The 12,141-nt window shown below is 34.8% G+C and overlaps 1 long non-coding RNA gene and 1 pseudogene across 1 annotated transcript; one reads left to right on the top strand and one right to left on the bottom strand.

Annotated features, from left to right (window-relative positions):
* Nucleotides 1-1,915: 1,915 nt before the first annotated feature.
* On the bottom strand, nucleotides 1,916-4,003 carry LOC128035983 (uncharacterized). The gene is made up of 2 exons (XR_008192698.1): nucleotides 2,303-4,003; nucleotides 1,916-2,226 (listed from the first exon to the last, which is right to left on the bottom strand). It is a non-coding gene; the product is annotated as an uncharacterized LOC128035983 (long non-coding RNA).
* Nucleotides 4,004-6,363: 2,360 nt separating this feature from the next.
* LOC105783346 (UDP-glycosyltransferase 708G1-like) lies at nucleotides 6,364-8,270 on the top strand (annotated as a pseudogene).
* The last annotated feature ends 3,871 nt before the right edge of the window (nucleotides 8,271-12,141 follow it).

Genomic DNA, 12,141 nt, shown 5'->3' with positions numbered 1-12,141 from the left:
GGCGATGATTTTAGTGACAACCTTATACAACACAATTCAAAGATTTATTGGACGAAAATGAGATAAAGAAACATGATTCTTGATCTTTGGTATGAGAACCAAAAACGTGTTGTTGATAGAAGAGATGAGAACTTTACCAGAGAAAACAACATGAACTTAGGTGTTGGGAAATGTACCCATATTGTAGTAAACATGTAACTATTTTCTATTTATTTAAACGGTGAATAAATAAATAAAGTTAATTTCACATTTCACTATTATATCTTTTGTATTTATATCTTTTATATTTTGCATGCATAGCGAAATTGTGGCAAGCAAATATTAGCTCATTGATTGCCTAAAGTTCAAATTGAAGATAAGTGGCATTATAAAGAACGTTTACATTACGAGAAAGGCGACTTACTTCAGTAGATAATCTAAATGAGTCTGTAATCTCGTAAAAGAATCAAAGTGAGCATTTGATTCAAATACCGAGAAGGATTATTATGTCGTCTACAATTCTAATTGGGGAGATGGCTAGTCTTGGCTATCGAAGCAGTTAACTTCACGAGTAGAGACATAGATGTATTAATTGGTAGAATGATACATTGGACTAGACTCAAGATGAATTAATTCTAAATTCGTTTGTGAAATAATTCACTTGTGACGTTCATGGTGTGATTTACCTAAATCCTAAGTTAGTCACTGATCATGCATATGCAACTCATGTGTTTTGATATAAGTGGAGGCTTATGCTCTAAAGATGATCGAGTCCATAGATGATATGTTGGGTACATGACTTGTTTATGGTATAGCTTTACTAGCAACAGTGGAATTCATAGTTCAATTAAAGAGTTAATGATATCCTCATCATTGTGATTGATAAATATGGAACGTGGCCGCAATTTATCATAGCCATTTGTTGACAGTGATCATATTAATCATTAAGAAGACACAATACTGACAATGAGATAAAATAGGATTGTATTGAATGAATGGATTTAACTCAAAGGAATCAAGGATATCATGTGGTGGTAATAGACACATGATGAGGTCATTGGACAAAGCAGTTAGATGAATTGCTTTCGTAAAGAGCATACAATAAGGAGTTTTTAATCATGGTACTTCTTGTAGACTGACTCCATGATTAAGTAATTGCAAATTATCGGAACGATGCTTCTGGACATAATTGCAATCACTATAGTCTAATTGTATATGTCTAATTGATCCCTCCGCTAGCTCAACAAAAGCTCGATTGGATTGCAATTGAATCAGAAAAAATTTCTACAACTTTGGGAATAATTGAATTGATTCGATTTATTCGATGTGGAATTAAATTTGGCGATCGTAAAAATTGTCCAACTAGAGAATTTGATTAAAGAATTTTCTTGAAAAATTAATTTGAAAAATCTAAGTGATTTTTGGAAAAATTAATTTTGATCAAATAAAATTAAATTAATTAAATCAATTAAAATTAATATGATATTTTTGGAAGTCAATTTGCAAATCAGACAATTGGCCCAATGGTTAATTGAATTTGAAAATTAGACCTAAGATTGTAAATTGAGTTCGGGAGCCCAAAACCTAGACCAAGACCCAAAAACTGGTTAAACCGAGTTCGGTATGTGAAACCGGGCCGACAATCCAACCGGTGGCTAGACCGGACCAACCGAGTCGTCATTGACCCAAACCGAACCGACTTGGGGGTGTCGTAAGACTTGTTGATGGAGTAAGCAATTTGTTCTAACCAGTCCCATAAGATTTTGTGTTCTTGTTTGTCTGGAAAACCATAAACAAAAGTTACTAATACATTCATAGAGCCCCTGTTCTTCCCCAAGCGACAATGAATAAACTGTGGATCATTTAGGATAATCTGAACCTGAATGCTATTTTTCCAACAAATCCATAAACCCCCCAGAAAAACCTCTAGATTCAATTCTGTGAGAGCAATCCAACCCGATTTTAGCTATGGTTCCATCTGCCTTCATACCATTGACTCGAGTTTCAAGGAAAGTCGTAACATCAACATCAAACTCAGCAAAGTAATCTCTAACTACCCTAAAAAACTTTGGAGATGCACACCATTGACAGTTCCAAACAAAAATACTGGTAACATCAAACATACGATAAAAAGAACATATGAAAACGACAGACCCACCTCAAGCATCGACAGTAGTCATTTCGCTAGAGCCCAGGTGCTCCCCTTGAGAATTATTAGTATCCGCAATCAGACCATCGGAGTTGATCCTATAAACAACTCTTGTCATTGCTTCAGCAACAGATTCACGACCTAAAGCCTTCACATTAAATTTACTACCTTTACCTCTAAAATTACGAGAACCTCTTCTTAGTCGTTTGTGGTCTTTAAATTTCAGCGAAGATGACGAAGCCCCTGAAGACATACCACCTAAAGGAATATTGGGGTTTTGATTTTTAATGATTTTTTATAGCCGAGTGGAATTCCGGATTTAAAATCGTTACATCTAATTTTTCCAAAGGAGTAACAGAGGTGCCTTTCGCTTGCTGATTTGGAGCTTCAAAACGATACACAGTGGGGCTAATACAAGAATTACTCAAAGACAACCCCCTATTACTCATCTTGAACGGTCCACTAAGCCCTTGAATGCGGAGCCCAATAGAAGGCATAGCTACTACCTTGGAAGAAATAATGTCCTTCTTGAAAGAGGCATTGGCGTTTGGGTCAGCTAGACCTAAAGCCCCATCTATTTTATCCTTCTCTAGGCCACAACCCATAATATCATCTTTAGCAGACAACGCAGAATCACGGACGCCGATTGCCTGCACATCTCTCTCCTTATAGGTTGCTTAAGGGGTTGTTACAAAAGGCAACCCTTTTTCCTTTCAAACTAGCTGAATCAGCGGGATTAGAATCCCCAATATTAATTTGGATCCCATCCCTAAAATCATGCAGGATGTTAAAGCGCGCTCCCGTATGATCTGTTACTGTCCTTTCTTCCCGGCCAAATGCTGGTTTTCGACCCATTCTGTTGTTCTAGCAATTGACCACCATCCAAGGCCCAAACATATCCGATTCTTCCCTATTCTCAACCAGAATCGGGTCATCATAACTTCCTTGCTTCGTCGCTTGATCATGTCTGGGTGAAAACGAGCAAGAATCTCTTAAATGACCAAAACGCCCATACGAAAAACAAATGTTGGGAAGAGACTCATACTCAACTTGTTGAATACGGCCATCCACCTTGATTTTAGAGACCAATGGCTTATTAAGATCAAGAAAAATCGCCATAGGAACAAATCGGCCCGTATGTGCATTACCCGTGTCATCGTCAAGTTTAATGACATGCCCAATTGTCTTCCCAATACTCATTAAAATACTCTTCCGGTACAAAAAGTCGGGGAGACCGGAAGACGTATCCAAGCAACTACATTAGATGGGTATGGTTGGCTAGTTGAGAAAGATTCCGACCAGGGTTGAACCTTTAAATACTGTTCAAAAATGATCCAAGGTCCTTCTGTGAGAGCCTGAATATAGTCTGATTCCTCCTGGAATTTTACCATGAAATAATCATTCTCCCAGATCCATGATTTTGAAGGGTTTCCGCAGATGATAGATCTTATTCGAGAGAGTTTGGAACCCTATTTTCCTTCCCAATAGTTTGACCACGACCGTACGAGACATACTCTGATATAGTATCTGGTGAACTCTGTTAGAGAAACGAATAAAGGGTAGACCATCCTCTGTTCCCTTAGTCACATCATCATTAAGAAGCTGTAGATCATCCTTAATTCCTTATCCTGTTCATGCATACTATTCCCCATTCCCCTTGAGATCCCAAGCAACATATCTTTAAAAGACACACTTGAAGTAACAGGTTTCTCGAATCCATTGCGGTTGCCATCATCATCCACTACCATAAGATGGTCGTCCTCCCGCGCATCCTTACAACGCATACGAACTTTCTTAGTAACTTTGTCATCCAAAGAAGACAACGAAGAAGAAATCTCCATTCTTTATTTTTTATTGATACATATAGATGGTTTCTCCCTTAGTCAGCTTTTTTAGTTCAATTAATATATATATATATATATATATATATTTGAACAAAGTTACAATTTATATATTAATTATATTAATATTTTCATAACCAATTACTATAAGAATTGAATTAATTAAATAATTTAAAGTTTTATAGTCTCAAATATATTTACACTATAATATTATATATTTTAATTTTTTTGAATGGATATATTTTAATTTTTATATAAATAAATCATATATATTTTTGAAGAAATCATATAAAATTGTACAATATAACTTTTTTTACAAAATTGTAAGGTCTTGATTATTGGAACAACTAATTTCTTTTATCCAAATTCATGTCCACAATTAATATATTTTATCAAAACCTTATGAAAATATCAAATTTTTATTTGGTTGTTGTTTTATAACCACATTTAATCTATTGAAAAGTTTGCAACAGTGGTATTTACAACCCCCAATGGACTAATCAAATTCTTTGGCTTTATTATGCATGTCGACATCCATTGTACATCAATCATCAGCATGAGCACATTATGTCCTCATGCAACAGTTTCTGTGTATTTAAAAGGGCAGAATGGAGTCATTGCAAAACCCAATCCATCCTGAAATTCTTAAACGCAGGAAGTCACCCACTTAGCCAAGATGGTTTACCCCAGAGGGGTGCCACCTAAGAACACAGGTCATCCCTTAACCAAATAGCTTGTGTTCTCAGGTCACCCCTTTGGGGTACATATATCTTCGCCTATTTTCTGGATTTGCAATGGAAGTACTTGTTTTTGTTTTAATGGTTAGTCTATGTTTCTTAACAAGTTCTTCAGATTTTAAACTGTCACTATCTTCTTAATTTGTGCAGTTTAAGCCGTTCTTCAATGATGACAATATTATGAGGTGGTAGTGGATATTTAAACTTCATCGTGGCTGGGTCACCCTTCAAACTCGAAGTCATGTCAAAAAAGTAAAGATTTTAGACAAAAATATAAGTTTAGAAAATAGACTTGAACAAAAATAAGGTTTGTTTTCTAAACGAACCTAGCCTTGAGTAGGATTTTTTTGTCCAAGCTCGGCCCAGCTCGACTCAATGTTTTATTGTTGATTCATTACAGTTTTGTTGTCATTTCGTTGTTGTTTTACTACGAATTCGTTATTATATTGTTACTATTTTGTTGTTATTGTTTGGATATTATATAATCTTTGTTTTATCATTACTTTTGCTACTATTTTAGACACATTTACTTGCTAAGTTGCAACTATGCTAATGTTATTCAAGTATAAAACTATTCTTAATATATTTTTAATTTGTTAGAAAATATTTATTTTAATATTTTAATTGATTTAATGTATTATATTTTTTAAATTTATTTCTGTATAAAAATAAATTAAAAAAGTTAATACGAATAAGTCAAGTCAGATTCGAGTTTAATATTTTTAATCTAAACTAAATTTAGACAAAATTTTAAATTCAAAACCAGCCAAAGGTACTAAAAAAACAAACTTAAAATTTTAAGTGGATCTAGGCTGACCTGACCAGCAAATCTAGAAACATTAGTAATCTCAAGGAGAAAAGCTCTTTTCACATTATTTTCTTCATCACTTCACTTAAAACTCGAGAACTTTAAGAAAACATCAAGCTCGGTCAGCAGGACTTAGTGCTATTGCTTCTTTATTTTATTCCCCTTTCAACCACTCTGAGCCTCTCATGAGATAACACTCAGACCTACCATTCTTGCCTGTCTTAATTTCATCAATAATTACATATAGGTACAAGAAAAATGAGCATTGGGACTAGTGTGGAGACCAGCAGAACCAATTCAAGCCAAAATACTGACCGTTGTCTCAGACATAAAAAGGTGCTTCACAAGTACGGAATTAAATCTTTACCTATATTTCATTCCTAGGGTCAGTTCTTTATTGCTTTTGAAAAGTGCTTCATTGCTTTTGAAAAGTACTGTGGAAAAATACTTTTGAGAAGTACTTTTAAAAAATTTAGTTTAAAATTTGAGTGTTTAGCATTGCTGTCAAAAAGTGCTTTTGAGAAATAAAATGTCCATTTTAGACATGTTATTATCAAGTAACAAATATGCATTTAAATAATATTTAAATTAGTTAATATTATTATATTTTAGTAAGAATATAAAATTATTATAACTTGTTGTTAATATTTTAATATATGAAATATAAATTTTAAATATTTTAAGCAATAAATATTAATTATTTATAAAATTTAATTAGAATATATAAACTATATTTTAAATATTTAAATATAACCATTAAATATTTGTAATTAGTATTTTAAAAATATTTTTTATTTTAATTAATGATTTTAACACAATTTTAATTAAGCACCAAGAAAAAAATAAAATACTATGTTATTGGAGGGGTGAAAAAGTAATTAAGCACCAAAAGTGCTTTTGGGAGGAGAAAAGCTAAAATTTTTAGCTTCTCCTTTTCTGCTCCTTTTCAGAAGTGCTTTTGAAAAGCACTTCTGAAAAACTAAAAATTTCAGCTAAAAGCAGCTTGTTCTTCACAGCTTTTCCTTTAAAAGTGCTTTTGGAGTCAGAAGTGCTTTTTTTAAGCAATGAAGAACTGGCCCCTAATCCTGGTGGGATTAGGTTTACATCCCCAACTACCAAACTCCTCAGCTTATGAAAGCCTAGATCTTCCTTCACCCATTTTGTCTACTCATTTGGGTTGGTTTCAAGTCTTTAGCTAACAATGTTAAGCTCTGATGGTAATCTTCATGTTGCTTTGCTCCCAAGCTCAGGCATGGGTCATCTACTACCTTACCTTAGACTTGCTGCCTCACTCATCCACCACCAATGGTCACTCACTTTAATCACCACTCACCCTATTGTTTCTTCAGCTGAATCTCAGCTCATCTCCACTTTCCTCTCCGCTTTCTCACAAATCACTCAAAAGAAGTTCACACCATCCCTCTAGATCCCGTGGCTGCTAACATCACTGACCCTTTTCAACTCCAATGGGAAACCATTCGCCAATCAGCTCACCTGCTTTCCCCTCTCATTTCTTCATCATCTCTACCACTCTCGTTCATAATCACTGATGTGACATTGATGTCATCTGTGATTTCAGTCACTGCAAAGCTATGTCTCCCTAACTACATCCTCTTCACTTCATCAGCTAGAATGTTGTCCCTTTTCTCCTGTTTCCCTTCCATTCCTTCATCGATTCCTAAGGAGTCACTTCCTCCAATGCTTTTGGACTCAAACAGCTCCTTCACAAAGAATTTCTCAGACGACAGTGGAAGCCTCAAGCATTTTAATGGAGTTTTGATCAATTCTTTTGAAGAACTTGAAAAAGAACCATTGGAGATGCTTGCTAGTGGAAATTTAACAAAAGGGTTGCCTCTAGTTTTCCCTCTCGGCCCTTTCCTGCCCTTGGAATTGGAAAGGATATCTTTATTGGCACCATTGAAGTGGCTGGAGAATCAAGAGGAAAGTTCAGTGGTTTATGTCAGCTTTGGGAGTAGGACATCAATGTCAAAAGAGCAAATAAGAGAGCTAGGCTATGGCTTAGTACTGAGTAGATGTAAATTTTTGTGGGTGGTGAAGAGTAAAGTGGTTGACAAAGAAGAAGAAGAAGGTTTAGATGAGATCCTTGGACACCAGTTGATGAAAAATATTGAGAATAATGGATTGGTTGTAAAAGAATGGGTGGACCAATGGCAGATACTGAGTCAAAAAGCTGTTGGTGGGTTCATAAGCCATTGTGGATGGAACTCGGTGGTGGAGGCAGCTTGGCATGGGATACCAGTCCTCGGATGGCCACAACAAGGGGACCAAATGATCAATGCTGAGGTGATAGAGGCAGGTGGATAGGGGCTTTGTATGAAAAGCTAGGGATGGGGATCGAACCATTTGGTGAAAGGTGTGGAGATTGGGGAAAAATCAAGGAGCTGGTGGGGAACCAAAGGATGAAAATGGAATGTGCAAGGATCAGTGAAGTGGCAAAGCAAAGGTCAAAGGCTGGTGAGGGTTGTGAGAATATGCTGAAGACACTGTTCCAGAGCTTGAAGAAGAGCTGAAGAAGGGAATTTTGTATAAGGACTGGTTAGTTAATTGATTATCTGTTGAATTTTGCTGTTTTAAGATGAATAAGTAAAACACTTCTTCATTCCTATTGAAATTTATGTTTGTTCTGCAAGTGTGGAAATTTCCAGGAATAAGCAAGAACTTCAAGACAAAGTTACTGTGTGGTGGGAGCAGAGTGGATTAATAAAGGTCTAATTTCATAGAGTTTAATTTGTAAATGATTATTGTAATAGCCCAATTTGCCCGGGGCCCATTCAGAATAAGCAAAAAAAAACAAAACAAAAAAATAATAGACAATAATTAAATGTCCACAGTCCAAATACTTGGGCCCAACGTGGCCCAAACTGTTTTAACCTAAACTACCCAAATTTAACCTAACCCCAAGCCCAAATACTAAACCCAATTGGCCTAAACGCTAAACCCAATTAACCTAACTAATGTGCAGAAACAGGAAACCCTAACAAACTTGTGTGCTGCTCCTCACTGCACAGCCAGCCTAGTCAAGACGCCACCACCATCACGCCACGTTGGTCCCCAGATCGCCACCGGACTCTTCCGCACTGCAGTGAGGACAAACGAACATGCTGCTCTTCGCACGCGACGCCACCGCCACACACCACGCCTCCACCGTACACGCCACCGCATTTACCGTATTCGCAAATAGAGCAAACAATGCAACAGAAAAGAAAAAAATTGTATTTTTCATATTCATTTTTTTTCTCGGCCTATAAAACAAAAGGCGAGACCTTTGTAATCTTTTTACGGACGCATGCAATATCAATGTACACAAAAAAGAATAAAAAAAGACTGAGTTTTTGAAGGTGATTCTTCAAAGTTTTCATTTCTTTTTTTTCTTTCTGTCATTCGGTTCTTTTTCCGATTCATATTTCTTTGCTTTTTCCTTTTTTATCAAACATATATAAGAATAGATATAGAATAAAAAGGGAGAAGTTACCTTTAAACAGCGCCATTGGATCTTCGCTCTCTCCGTAGCCGTCGGAGTCTGGGCAGAGATTAATCGGCATTCGGATGGCCAGATTTTTAAGGGGTGAACGGCTAGTGTAACACCCCCAACTCGAGTCCGTCGCCGGATTAGAGTTACGAGGCATTACAGATCAAAACCAACTCAAATTTTTTTTTTATAAATTATACTAACTCAACCACGAAATTTCATTCAATATATATATATACATATATATATATATATATAAACACATAACCAATTAAAATTAAACATGCATCATAAATCAAATTACATATACTAACCATGTCTCAAAGTTTCAACCATATCATTATCATTTACCTAATCAAAATTTGTTATCATTCAAATTCTTAAAACATTTCCAAACATATATGATTATATATCAAAATCCAAACATATATCCAAACATTTATTTGTACACATATTTCATTTCAAGTTACTAACTATACTACATATTACAACATAGGTGGTCTACCCTATTTGGACAATTATTATACATCAATTTGAACAGATTTATATACCAAACTAGATAGCATTTTCACACCAAAATTTGGACAGCATATATACAAAATTTGGACTGCATTTATACATTAAAATTTGACAGCATATACATATATAATTGGACTGCATTTGTACATCAAAATTTGACAGCATATACATATATAATTGGACTGCATTTGTACATCAAAATTTGACAGCATATACATATATAATTGGACTGCTTTTGTACATCAAAATTTGACAGCATATACATTCATTTACTCTATCAATAAGCCAAACGTAATTAATCACCAACATTTACAAGCATACTTCAATTTATAAATCATCCCTATATTCACTTAACTACTAAATCCAACCAAATCATATATATTTCATATATAATACATAACCTAGACACTTAACTTAACATTACTTATCTTAATGAATATAACAACTTAATTACTTCAACCACATAATTATCAAACACTTGAATGAAATCACCATGCACATATATATACATTACCATATAAATACTAACCATAAAATACTAATCCATGATTAAAGTATGCTTAAACCATAATTCAGCCCAAAACCGAACACAAACAAGAAAATTAAGCCATTTTCGCATGGCTTAATATTACATAATCTAAATTCAAGCATTTCAGCTACGCTATACATGCCATAAGATCGAATTCAAAATTTACAAAATACCGAGAGGAGTCGATAGTGTGATAATCTTCTCTGACGATCCCCGAGCTCGTAACCAACTTCCAAAATCTATAAAATGAAGAACAACATACATACAGTAAGCTATTTAAGCTTAGTAAGTCATAAGCAAACATTATTCATTTTAACATTAATATTAAACCAACCAAATCAAATTTAAATAAACATTTAACTTTAATAGCTTAATGCACAAATACTCCAATTATTGTATACTTATCAAAATATAATTTAAAAACTACAATAATAAGCCAAACTACCAATCACTTATAAGCACAAACATGCTCACATATTGTTCATATATCAAATAACTTTGTATCATCAATTCAATATACAACTTACCTTAATTTCATAGCATGATATAAATACATACCTGAACACTATTATTGTTTCGATTTCACATTCGGTCTTCACTTAACATTGCTCGTTGAACCGTTCGGAATTAAAAAAGGTACACAGATAATTAAAAAGCTAGTAAGATGCCAACGTCCCAGACGTGGTCTTACATGTAATCACATATTGATGCCACTGTCCCAGACAGGGTCTTACACGAAAACACAAGTCGATGCCGATGTCCCAGACGTGGTCTTACACGAAAACACATATCGGAGTCCTATGTCATGACATAAGTATCCTATCTATTCCTAGGGTTCGTACGAGGCTTTTAGGCGTTGATTATCGATCGAATCGAACTCGAAAGAAAATTCCTATCTTAATAATCATTTTCGGCCAAAACATATAACAAATAAATAATTTAATTTATCACTTATCATTTATATATTCTTGAATTTAACAACATTTAAATGCTTATCGACTTACCTCGGATGTCGTCGACTGCTAAATCGGCTACTCGACCACTTTTGTCTTTTCCCGATCCAAATTCGATTTCTTTAATTCTTGATCTCAATCAAGCTTGCAAGTGCCGAATATATTAAAGCTTTTAAACAATCTTCTTTGTTCTTAGTTTCGGCCCAAAAGATGGAGAAATAATGCTTTAATTTTAATATATTAAACATACACTAACATTAATAATTAGCTTACTTTATTAACCTTTATATAAATATATATACATTTATATATAAGGCTATACTTGTACTTTGCCCCCCACTAACTATATTTTGGCCTTATTACATCATAAATCCTCCATTTAATAAAGACAACTGTAATACCCAATTTTAGCCCGGGCCCATCAAAAAATAAATAAAACCAAATAAGTGTCCAGTCCATTCACAAACTGTTAATAACCCAACTAAACCTAAAACCCAAAATGGCCCAAACTTCCTCAGCCCAGTAATACCAAACCTAAGCCAACTAACCCTAACCCTAACCCAACACCAAACTGCCGAAACCCTAGCAGCATGCAACCTCTAGCCAGAGTCAGTCAGAGTCCCTTCACACGATTATACTCCACGCATGCGCAAGACTCTTCTGTGGCCTCTATACCTGCGAAAAATTAGATGGCAGTAAACGCAGCAAATCACGGAATAGACAGTTCATTTTATTTTTATTTCTTGGCTATAAAAGGCCGATTTTCAATCTGTAAAGAGGGGGAAGAAAATAAATAAAAAATAAGAGATTGATACAAAACAGATCGAATATCAGTTTCTTTTAAGGTGATTATTAGAGTTTTTTTAAGTTTTTTTTTCTTTCTCCGATTTAATTTCTGTATATGCGAAAAAGTAAAAGAAAAGAGAGAGAGGCTTACCTTTGTCCTCAAATCTGCTGAAAGGGGTTTAAAAAAACCAACTTGACATGCCTCCGGTCACCGATCGTGGTAGAGCCGCGACGGAGGAGTGGTGAAACGGCGGCGGCAGTGTGGAGAGCAAAACCCTAGCAGAGGGCTCCTCTGCTGTTTTAAAACAAGGGAAAAATGATTTTTTTTTAGAAAAATTGATTTTATAATG

This window comes from Gossypium raimondii, chromosome 13 (assembly GCF_025698545.1).
Source record: "Gossypium raimondii isolate GPD5lz chromosome 13, ASM2569854v1, whole genome shotgun sequence".
Classification (NCBI taxonomy): Eukaryota; Viridiplantae; Streptophyta; class Magnoliopsida; order Malvales; family Malvaceae; genus Gossypium; species Gossypium raimondii.
Note: the sequence above shows the minus strand (reverse complement) of the source record. Positions and strands in the feature narration are given on the sequence as shown.